Genomic DNA, 12,172 nt, shown 5'->3' with positions numbered 1-12,172 from the left:
CCAGGGGCAGGCAGGAGGTCATACACAGGAGGAGGCAGGTAGCTGGGTCCAGGGGCAGGCAGAAGGTCATACACAGGAGGAGGCAGGTAGCTGGGTCCAGGGGCAGGCAGGAGGTCATACACAGGAGGAGGCAGGTAGCTGGGTCCAGGGGCAGGCAGAAGGTCATACACAGGAGGAGGCAGGTAGCTGGGTCCAGGGGCAGGTAGCTGGGTCCAGGGGCAGGTAGCTGGGTCCAGGGGCAGGTAGAAGGTCATACACAGGAGGAGGCAGGTAGCTGGGTCCAGGGGCAGGAAGCTGGGTCCAGGGGCAGGCAGAAGGTCATACACAGGAGGAGGCAGGTAGCTGTGTCCAGGGGCAGGCAGAAGGTCATACACAGGAGGAGGCAGGTAGCTGGGTCCAGGGGCAGGCAGGAGGTCATACACAGGAGGAGGCAGGTAGCTGGGTCCAGGGGCAGGCAGAAGGTCATACACAGGAGGAGGCAGGTAGCTGGGTCCAGGGGCAGGTAGCTGGGTCCAGGGGCAGGTAGCTGGGTCCAGGGGCAGGTAGAAGGTCATACACAGGAGGAGGCAGGTAGCTGGGTCCAGGGGCAGGAAGCTGGGTCCAGGGGCAGGCAGGAGGTCATACACAGGAGGAGGCAGGTAGCTGGGTCCAGGGGCAGGCAGAAGGTCATACACAGGAGGAGGCAGGTAGCTGGGTCCAGGGGCAGGCAGGAGGTCATACACAGGAGGAGGCAGGTAGCTGGGTCCAGGGGCAGGCAGGAGGTCATACACAGGAGGAGGCAGGTAGCTGGGTCCAGGGACAAAAACTACAATACACAGGAGGACTATTACGGGAAAAAACAGAGCTCCGAATAGAAATGTGTATCAAAACAAACAATACCACACAATGATGGGGTGCAAAGAACTTAACTAAATAGTGTGTGATAATGACATACAGGTGTGTGAACAGGTGATCAGAATTCAGGTGATTGGGATCTGGAGAGTGAGCTGCATTCGGGTGATCAACGTGTTTGAGAGTGTGAGTTGGAAGCAGACGTTACATTTCCTTCCTTCAGCCCAGATTGATGTCTGGCTTTACTTTTTAGTAGTGGTATTGACCTGCAGCGTGGCTGTCAGTGGTGCATCAAATTAACACAGTCTTATGGGGCCATGGATTCCTGTCAACTTCCTGACACTATCGGAGAGAGCGCCCCTGGTCATTTGTTTTTGTTTATTCAGAAGTATAAAGTAACAGTGGAAGGAAGGGAGGAAGGAGGGAGGGAGGGAGGGAGGGAGGGAGGGAGGGAGGGAGGGAGGGAGGGAGGGAGGGAGGGAGGGAGGGAGGGAGGGAGGGAGGGAGGGAGGGAGGGAGGGAGGGAGGGAGGGTGAGCCCCAATAACAACTCTATTACCTGCTTATCAACGGCCCGGCCAGTCAGGCAGGCCAGGGACATCAACTGAGGGCACGGCCAGTCAGACAGCCCAGGGACATCGACTGAGGGTCCGGCCAGTTAGGCAGCCCAGGGACATCGACTGAGGGCCCGGCCAGTCAGACAGCCCAGGGACATCGACTGAGGGTCCGGCCAGTTAGGCAGCCCAGGGACATCGACTGAGGGCCCGGCCAGTCAGACAGCCCAGGGACATCGTCTGAGGGCCCGGCCAGTCAGGCAGCCCAGGGACATCGACTGAGAGCCTGGCCCGGGCCAGTCAGGCAGCCCAGAGACATCGACTGAGGGCCCGGCCAGTCAGGCAGCCCAGGGACATCGACTGAGGGCCCGGCCAGTCAGGCAGCCCAGGGACATCGACTGAGGGCCCGGCCCGGCCAGTCAGGCAGCCCAGGGACATTGACTGAGGGCCCGGCCCAGCCTCCCACTAATCTCTAGCAGGGTTAATTACATCAGGCTGCTCAGCCTTAATTAACTTAATCTTTACTTCATTTTAGCTGCTTAATGCTGTAAACACACCACAGAATCATTACTTTAAATGCCTGCGTTGGTTCAACCAATAGGACATTGACCTCTGTCCTGAATGAGAGTCGTCAACTTCGACAGTCGTCTTTCTTCCTCTCTCTTTCTGTCTCTCTCTTTCTGTCTCTCTCTTTCTGTCTCTCTCTCTTTCTGTCTCTCTCTCTGTCCATCTCTGTTTATTTTCTCACTCAGTTTCTTTCTCTCTCTTTTTCCCTCTCTCCTCTTTCTCTGTCTCTCTCTCTCAGTGCATGCTGGGAGTGTTTGTAGTTTAGAGACTGTGTGGAAGACTCTGTCCTTACTTATTTTCTAGATTCTCTCTTAGTATTTCCTTTAAATGTTTATTTTCTAGAGTGGAGGGTTAACGCACTGTTAGTTTAGCGGTACCCACAGTTTTTTTTTCAAAGTTAGGGAGGAAGAGGACAGAGTTTTAGTTTCCTGGGGTTTGAACGGTGTGGTGTGTGCGATGTCTTCGCAGCCTAGCGCGGAGGAGACGCTGTCGATACGGCATGGATTCAGGTGTGTTCCTGAGAATGGAGTTAAGGTGGAGGAGGTTCTGCTCGCGGTCGGTGAACAGGTAGGAGCTGAATTTCTGCATCCAGAATGAACAAAGCTGTAGTTGTGTTCATGACATGAAAATAGTACATTTAGTGGGAAGGCTGATTGCTAGTGGAATATTTGCAAGGGATGTGTTGGTGCCGATTTCTCCTCTTTTGACTCCTTCGACAAGGGTGGTAGTTGTGAATCTGCCTCTGTTCATTACGAATGATCAAATCCGGAAAGAGCTGAGTCGTTTTGGTAAATTTGCTAGCGGTTTCCGTGTCGGCAGCGTTTCAGGCAGATGCCGTCAAGCATGTTGTTTTGTTCTGAACAACAATGAGCAATATGTGATTTTAAAGTGAGGCTTGGGGAGGGGCTCTACGCAGGGTTTGCCAGCACAGATAGACTGCTGTGTTTTGAGTTTGGGGATTTGGGGCATAAGAGCTTTGCGTGCCCACATAAAGACAAGGGTGGTTGATGACGTGGCAGGAGGCAGAGTGGTACGCACAGCTTGTCCCATGAATTAATCAGAAAAATTGATAACTGATAATTGTGAAACAAACATTCTGGAAAATAGAGAGAAACTTTAACTTTTCATTGATCAGCATCTTGATATGCTTGAAAATGAATCAGATACATCGACGCGAACAAGAGAAGACCTTTTCTCAAGCTCTGCGAGCGAATCTGAAGGGAAGCTGCTGTCTAAAATTACAGATGAAACAATGGAGGAGGTTTGTTATAGCCAGTCATTGGAGGAGGAGGTCTGTTATAGCCAGTCATTGGAGGAGGAGGTCTGTTATAGCCAGTCATTGGAGGAGGAGGTCTGTTATAGCCAGTCATTGGAGGAGGTCTGTTATAGCCAGTCATTGGAGGAGGAGGTCTGTTATAGCCAGTCATTGGAGGAGGAGGTCTGCTATAGCCAGTCATTGGAGGAGGAAGTCTGTTATAGCCAGTCATTGGAAGAGGTCTGTTATAGCCAGTCATTGGAGGAGGAGGTCTGTTATAGCCAGTCATTGGAGGAGGTCTGCTATAGCCAGTCATTGGAGGAGGAGGTCTGTTGTAGCCAGTCATTGGAGGAGGAGGTCTGTTATAGCCAGTCATTGGAGGAGGGGGTCTGTTATAGCCAGTCATTGGAGGACACTTCTTTTGTGTGTTGCGTGAATGTGTCGGGGTGGGAGGGTTGCCGATGAGCTGTCGTCGGGCGGTTCTGACTCACCTGCCCAAGAAAGGGGACTTGTGTGAAATTAAGAACTGGAGGCCTGTGGCATTGCTCTGTGCGAACTACAAGATATTTGCCAAGGTCCTCGTTAACTGACTGAAGTCCTATCTGGACTCTATAGTACACAACGACCAGGCATATTGTGTACCGGGACGCTCAATCACGGACAACTTGTTCTTAATTAGGGACATGTTGGACTTGTCGAGAGGTTCTAATGTGAACTGTGGACTGGTCTCTTTAGACCAAGAGAAGGCTTTTGATAGAGTGGACTATGAGAATCTGTTAAATGTGATGTCTGTGTTTGGGGAAAGGTTTGTGGCCTGTCTGAAGATGTTGTATGCTGGGGTGTCATGTATGGTCAAGGTGGGAGGGGGACTCAGTAGGCCAGTCTGGGTGAGGCGGGGCATTAGATAAGGATGCCTTCTATCGGGGCAGTTATATGCACTAGCCATTGAGCCTTTTCTGGGCCTTCTAAACAGGATAATGCAGGGAGTGTGCAGACAGGTATGGGGTGTGTTGACAGGCATAGCAGTGTCGGCGTATGCAGATGACATTTCTATGATGGTCAGGGATGGGCAGGATATGCAGGCACTAGAGATTAGTCTGAAGGTGTATGAGGGAGCTTTGTCAGCTAAGATGAAGTGGGGCAAGAGCAAAACTCTGTTATGTGGGGCATGGAGAGATAGGGCCCCCTCTTCTTCCAGGAGGTTTGCAGTGGGGTTGTGAAGGGCTTAACATTTCAAATCAAATCAAATTTTATTTGTCACATACACATGGTTAGCAGATGTTAGTGTGAGTGTAGCGAAATGCTTGTGCTTCTAGTTCCGACAATGCAGTAATAACCAACAAGTAATCTAGCTAACAATTCCAAAACTACTACTTTATAGACACAAGTGTAAGGGGATAAAGAATATGTACATAAAGATATATGAATGAGTGATGGTACAGAGCAGCATAGGCAAGATACAGTAGATGGTATTGAGTGCAGTATATACAGTGCCTTGCGAAAGTATTCAGCCCCCTTGAACTTTGCGACCTTTTGCCACATTTCAGGCTTCAAACAAAGATATAAAACTATTTTTTGTGAAGAATCAACAACAAGTGGGACACAATCATGAAGTGGAACGACATTTATTGGATATTTCAAACTTTTTTAACAAATCAAAAACTGAAAAATTGGGCGTGCAAAATTATTCAGCCCCTTTACTTTCAGTGCAGCAAACTCTCTCCAGAAGTTCAGTGAGGATCTCTGAATGATCCAATGTTGACCTAAATGACTAATGATGATAAATACAATCCACCTGTGTGTAATCAAGTCTCCGTATAAATGCACCTGCACTGTGATAGTCTCAGAAGTCCGTTAAAAGCGCAGAGAGCATCATGAAGAACAAGGAACACACCAGGCAGGTCCGAGATACTGTTGTGAAGAAGTTTAAAGCCGGATTTGGATACAAACAGATTTCCCAAGCTTTAAACATCCCAGGGAGCACTGTGCAAGCGATAATATTGAAATGGAAGGAGTATCAGACCACTGCAAATCTACCAAGACCTGGCCGTCCCTCTAAACTTTCAGCTCATACAAGGAGAAGACTGATCAGAGATGCAGCCAAGAGGCCCATGATCACTCTGGATGAACTGCAGAGATCTACAGCTGAGGTGGGAGACTCTGTCCATAGGACAACAATCAGTCGTATATTGCACAAATATGGCCTTTATGGAAGAGTGGCAAGAAGAAAGCCATTTCTTAAAGATATCCATAAAAAGTGTTGTTTAAAGTTTGCCACAAGCCACCTGGGAGACACACCAAACATGTGGAAGAAGGTGCTCTGGTCAGATGAAACCAAAATTGAACTTCTTGGCAACAATGCAAAACGTTATGTTTGGCATAAAAGCAACACAGCTCATCACCCTGAACGCACCATCCCCACTGTCAAACATGGTGGTGGCAGCATCATGGTTTGGGCCTCCTTTTCTTCAGCAGGGACAGGGAAGATGGTTAAAATTGATGGGAAGATGGATGGAGCCAAATACAGGACCATTCTGGAAGAAAACCTGATGGAGTCTGCAAAAGACCTGAGACTGGGACGGAGATTTGTCTTCCAACAAGACAATGATCCAAAACATAAAGCAAAATCTACAATGGAATGGTTCAAAAATAAACATATCCAGGTGTTAGAATGGCCAAGTCAAAGTCCAGACCTGAATCCAATCGAGAATCTGTGGAAAGAACTGAAAACTGCTGTTCACAAATACTCTCCATCCAACCTCACTGAGCTCGAGCTGTTTTGCAAGGAGGAATGGGAAAAAATGTCAGTCTCTCGATGTGCAAAACTGATAGAGACATACCCCAAGCGACTTACAGCTGTAATCGCAGCAAAAGGTGGCGCTACAAAGTATTAACTTAAGGGGGCTGAATAATTTTGCACGCCCAATTTTTCAGTTTTTGATTTGTTAAAAAAGTTTGAAATATCCAATAAATGTCGTTCCACTTCATGATTGTGTCCCAAAAATACAGTTTTATATCTTTATGTTTGAAGCCTGAAATGTGGCAAAAGGTCGCAAAGTTCAAGGGGGCCGAATACTTTCGCAAGGCACTGTACATATGAGATGAGTATGTAAACAAAGTGGCATAGTTAAAGTGGCTAGTGATACATGTATTACATAAGGATGCAGTAGATGATATAGAGTACAGTATATAAGTATACATATGAGATGAATAGTGTAAGGTATGTAAACATTATATTAGGTAGCATTGTTTAAAGTGGCTAGTGATATATTTTACATCATTTCCCATCAATTCCCATTATTAAAGTGGCTGGAGTTGAGTCAGTGTGTTGGCAGCAGCCACTCAATGTTAGTGGTGGCTGTTTAACAGTCTGATGGCCTTGAGATAGAAGCTGTTTTACAGTCTCTCGGTCCCAGCTTTGATGCACCTGTACTGACCTCGCCTTCTGGATGATAGCGGGGTGAACAGGCAGTGGCTCGGGTGGTTGTTGTCCTTGATGATCTTTATGGCCTTCCTGTGACATCGGGTGGTGTAGGTGTCCTGGAGGGCAGGTGGTTTGCCCCCGGTGATGCGTTGTGCAGACCTCACTACCCTCTGGAGAGCCTTACAGTTGTGGGCGGAGCAGTTGCCGTACCAGGCGGTGATACAGCCCGACAGGATGCTCTCGATTGTGCATCTGTAGAAGTTTGTGAGTGCTTTTGGTGACAAGCCGAATTTCTTCAGCCTCCTGAGGTTGAAGAGGCGCTGCTGCGCCTTCTTCACGATGCTGTCTGTGTGGGTGGACCAATTCAGTTTGTCTGTGATGTGTACGCCGAGGAACTTAACTTACTACCCTCTCCACTACTGTTCCATCGATGTGGATAGGGGGGTGTAGGGGTAGTCATTTAGCTCAGTTACCTTAGCTTTCTTGGGAACAGGAACAATGGTGGCCCTCTTGAAGCATGTGGGAACAACAGACTGGGATAGGGATTGAATTGAATATGTCCGTAAACACACCAGCCAGCTGGTCTGCGCATGCTCTGAGGGCGCGGCTGGGGATGCCGTCTGGGCCTGCAGCCTTACGAGGGTTGACACGTTTAAATGTTTTCCTCACGTCGGCTGCAGTGAAGGAGAGTCCGCATGTTTTAGTTGCGGGCCGTGTCAGTGGCACTGTATTGTCCTCAAAGCGGGCAAAAAAGTTATTTAGTCTGCCTGGGAGCAAGACATCCTGGTCCGTGACGGGGCTGGTTTTCTTTTTGTAATCCGTGATTGACTGTAGACCCTGCCACATACCTCTTGTGTCTGAGCCGTTGAATTGAGATTCTACTTTGTCTCTATACTGACGCTTAGCTTGTTTGATTGCCTTGCGGAGGGAATAGTTACACTGTTTGTATTCGGTCATGTTTCCAGTCACCTTGCCCTGATTAAAAGCAGTGGTTCGCGCTTTCAGTTTCACGCGAATGCTGCCATCAATCCACGGTTTCTGGTTTGGGAATGTTTTAATCGTTGCTATGGGAACGACATCTTCAACGCACGTTCTAATGAACTCGCTCACCGAATCAGCGTATTCGTCAATGTTGTTGTCTGACGCAATACGGAACATATCCCAGTCCACGTGATGGAAGCAGTCTGGAGTGTGGAATCAGATTGGTCGGGCCAGCGTTGAACAGACCTCAGCGTGGGAGCTTCTTGTTTTAGTTTCTGTCTGTAGGCAGGGATCAACGAAATGGAGTCGTGGTCAGCTTTTCCGAAAGGAGGGCGGGGCAGGGCCTTATATGCGTCGCGGAAGTTGGAATAGCAATGATATATATACGGCTGTGATTATAATCGAAGAGAATTCCCTTGGTAGATAGAATAGGTAGTTGTACCTGGGCTCGAAGAGGTGGGTCAGGAAGAACTGGGAGGGGCTGTCACAGGCAGTGGTGTCAAGACTGGCCAGGTGGAGGTGGCTCCTGTCCCAAGTGTCATATAGACGGAGGGTGCTTATAATCAAAACCTGCAGGCATCCTCCCTGTGGCATAAACTGGCTGTCCTCAACGCAAGCCGGTAGATTTGTTCTGGTCTGGCTACCACTGGCTGAGGGCCGAAGTGTTGCATATGTCCGTCCACGATGGAGGACAGGGCATAGTGGAAGTGGAGAGCAGGGTGGCTGCATTCCGACTAATGTCGGCTGGAGGGAACCAGTATACGCGCTGCTGAGGAGAGCTGGCGGATTAGGGTTGGACCGGCAGCTTTTCCTCATGAGGCTGGAGAAGCTGAGTACAGCACGTCTCTCTTATTTTTACCCTGCGGTGCTGACGGCCTGGCAACTGCCAAAGCCCGCAAGGGGGTGTGGAGCCTGGGCTGTGGGAGGAGCCTATCTTCCACAATCCAGCCATCCTTTTGAGATCGGTTCGGTCGGCCACCCTGCAGAAGCAACTGATGGCAGCGGGTTTACTAAGGCTGGATGACCTGCGGCTGCTGGGGGAGGAGAGGTGGAAAACCCTGGAAGTCTTGGCACAACAAACATGCTGCTGGAGAGATTCGTTGGGGAGGTCCAGGAGGCACTGTCTGAGCTGATAACGGCGGTGCTTGAGCGGCCAAAGGGGGAGGGGCCACCAATGTTTCCGCTACAGCAGGTGACAGAGACAGGTGGGGGGATAACAGACCCTTTACTATTGTTTAATGGGATGGTCTCTGCGCACCTTAGGGTGGAATTTGAGTTGTATAAAATGATAAACAGTGTGGAGATATGATATGTCTGGGGGCTGTCTGTACAGCTGGGGAAGATGGGTTGGATATACGATTGTAGAAGTGGTTTTGGGTATTGTGATGTGTGGTGTTGTTTTGTATTGTGGGGTAGAGGGCAAGGTGAGTATACAGCACAGGGGATATTTGTTTATAAAAGGGGGGTGGGGTGAGGTTTTAATGAAATGAGGATGTATCAAAGTCTCTCCCTCTCTCACTCTCTGTCCGTTCGCCACTGCGGAAAACTAATTGACAGTTTCCTTTAATTTGTTTTTATGTGCACCTACGTGTGTGTGAAAAATGAGACCATCTGCTGTTTTTATACAGTCTTACTATATTGTAATGTGTTTATTGGCCACTAACGTGACTGAAAGCAGCCGGTGCCATAAGTCAACTCGATGAGACCGTCATGCTAGGCGCAGACAGCATGTCCCTTGAAATAACAGTTTATAGCATGATTGATCTCCCTGAAGAGACACAAGATGGGACAAAATATGAAATCAATTACCTGATATGATGTGTATTATTAACTTAATCAATTTAAGTTATAAAGGCAATAAGGACGTTTTCAAACAACTAAAACTGTCAAGGAAAATGGGGAGTTCTCAAGTCATAGAACAAATATATATAAAAAATGAAGATTAAAGACATTTGAATGAAGTCAAAAGCAGTATTTTATTTCTAAATATGCTACACATCAAATGGCAAAACAAACTAACCCCTGAGCACCACAATCCAGCATTCCCATAATGCACTGGATTCATCCAAAATGGACAAAAGAGAAAATAAAAGAAATATTGAAAGCTTCATACACAGCCCTTATAAGACCTTAAATCTACCAGTAAACCACATGTTATTTAAGTTATAAGTAGCTACAATAAGTGAGAATCTTTTCCCACACGTATTAATCCTCTTGTTATAGCTTTGTTACACTCAGCTTGTTCTCTGTGATGTTTGGCATCTCTTTCTTGCTGTTTAAAAAAAAATATCTTTGGTTACGAGAATTATGCTGATTGTACTAGATGTTCTTGTTGATTCAGTCGGCAAAAAGCTACACAATGATTGGCTAAATGTTTAGAGTTGTCCCGCATCCATAGCTGAGCAGTACAGGAAGGGAATGGGGAAGGAACAGCCGTGAAAGATAGACTGTGCCAGTGCTGTGATAACAAATAGAATATATCTCTTTAAATGTTCTATCAAAAGGCTAATATAATAGGAGAAAAAAAAATGAAAATGCTTTTTTGTGCCCCTTTTGACTTCCTCCATAAATACACTACATATCTGTCCTTCAGGAAGTATCATCTTCACAACTACATTAAAATAATGGGGTAGTCGTTTTTGTTGTTGTTGATGATGTAAATCGTTGTGTGGTTTTGCTACATTGAGTACGGATGAACATATATTATACATTCTCCTACATTAATATGGATTCCATATCAACAGCATGTACACATAGCTCAGTCCGGACCTGAGCTATGTGAGATCCACTCAAACGTTGCCACTAATCTTGACATGAATGAACTGAATGTTTGCATTATATTTTACTCCCACATAGCTCAAGTTAGAACATGGACAATGAATCTATAGTCTATCCTCACAGAACTTGGACATGAATCCACAATCGATCCACACAGAACTTGGACATGAATCCACAATCGATCCACACAGAACTTGGACATGAATCCACAATCGATCCACACAGAACTTGGACATGAATCCACAATCGATCCACACAGAACTTGGACATGAATCCACAATCGATCCACACAGAACTTGGACATGAATCCACAATCGATCCACACAGCTTTGCAGCTGGGTTCCTTCTACAATGCTTTTGTTGGAGCATCGGATCTCCATATAATATCAAGAAGGGACCCTTGTAAAACTTTAGGACCTCTTAAAACATCAATATAATAGAGGCAGAGCAGAGTGCATCAGAGGAGCACTGGATACACATGCTTTAATGACTCCACAGGAAGTGACATAGTTATGACAGAATGTTTGCTCTTTCGTACCTCCTCCTTAATGTGCATGTTGCTTAGAATGAAGCAACGTGATCTATGCTTCCAGACATTCTAAGTGGTATTCTACTATGGACATTGGAATATAGCCTTGTATATCTGACCTTTTACATCCATATCATGGCCTGATTTCCCAAAGAAAACTTTTTGTTCAAGTAAACACTGGAATTTAATAACAGACTACAACCACCTTCAATAGCAGAACTGGCACCTGGAGTGCAGGGTCGTTTCCTACTTCGTGACATTACAGTTGAACATCATTACCTTTATTTAACTTTAAGTTACAATATATACTACAAATCCTTTACCCTCTTATCAACACAATAACAGATAAAGCTGTGCTATATTGTGTACATGAAATAGAGTCCTGGCAATCCCCACACAACAAAGAAAACAGGTTGCTTTCTTCAAACCTGAATGGGGTTCACCTAGGTTTGTATTGCCTTAAGCGAATTAATGGGGTTCACCTAGGTTTGTATTGCCTTAAGCGAATGAATGGGGTCCACCTAGGTTTGTATTGCCTTAAGCGAATGAATGGGGTCCACCTAGGTTTGTATTGCCTTAAGCGAATGAATGGGGTCCACCTAGGTTTGTATTGCCTTAAGCGAATGAATGGGGTCCACCTAGGTTTGTATTGCCTTAAGCGAATGAATGGGGTCCACCTAGGTTTGTATTGCCTTAAGCGAATGAATGGGGTCCACCTAGGTTTGTATTGCCTTAAGCGAATGAATGGGGTCCACCTAGGTTTGTATTGCCTTAAGCGAATGAATGGGGTCCACCTAGGTTTGTATTGCCTTAAGCGAATGAATGGGGTCCACCTAAGTTTGTATTGCCTTAAGCGAATGAATGGGGTCCACCTAGGTTTGTATTGCCTTAAGCGAATGAATGGGGTCCACCTAGGTTTGTATTGCCTTAAGCGAATGAATGGGGTCCACCTAGGTTTGTATTGCCTTAAGCGAATGAATGGGGTCCACCTAAGTTTGTATTGCCTTGAAGCGTACCAATTCTGATTGTGGTCATGTTGATGAATGGGGTCCACCTAGGTTTGTATTGCCTTAAGCGAATGAATGGGGTCCACCTAAGTTTGTATTGCCTTAAGCGAATGAATGGGGTCCACCTAGGTTTGTATTGCCTTAAGCGAATGCTGTGTATGAACCAAAAAAAAGGCTAAATGTGGAAACTGGCAATTCTGATTGTGGTCATGTTGATGTTTGGTTGGTCTGTACCAATTATGATTGT

At 46.7% G+C, this 12,172-nt stretch overlaps 1 long non-coding RNA gene across 1 annotated transcript in view; it reads right to left on the bottom strand.

The window, feature by feature from the left end:
- Positions 1-9,568: 9,568 nt before the first annotated feature.
- The window catches only part of LOC121846329, a 3,239-nt gene continuing 635 nt past the window's right edge, over positions 9,569-12,172 (bottom strand). Inside the window, exons 1-2 of the long non-coding RNA XR_006083176.1 lie at positions 11,973-12,172; positions 9,569-11,907 (exon numbers count right to left, since the gene is read on the bottom strand). The exon at positions 11,973-12,172 is cut by the window's right edge and continues 635 nt beyond it. This is a non-coding gene — a long non-coding RNA (uncharacterized LOC121846329). The remainder of the gene's footprint in view (positions 11,908-11,972) is intronic.

This window comes from Oncorhynchus tshawytscha, linkage group LG04, assembly GCF_018296145.1.
Source record: "Oncorhynchus tshawytscha isolate Ot180627B linkage group LG04, Otsh_v2.0, whole genome shotgun sequence".
In the NCBI taxonomy this organism is placed as follows: domain Eukaryota; kingdom Metazoa; phylum Chordata; class Actinopteri; order Salmoniformes; family Salmonidae; genus Oncorhynchus; species Oncorhynchus tshawytscha.
Note: the sequence above shows the minus strand (reverse complement) of the source record. Positions and strands in the feature narration are given on the sequence as shown.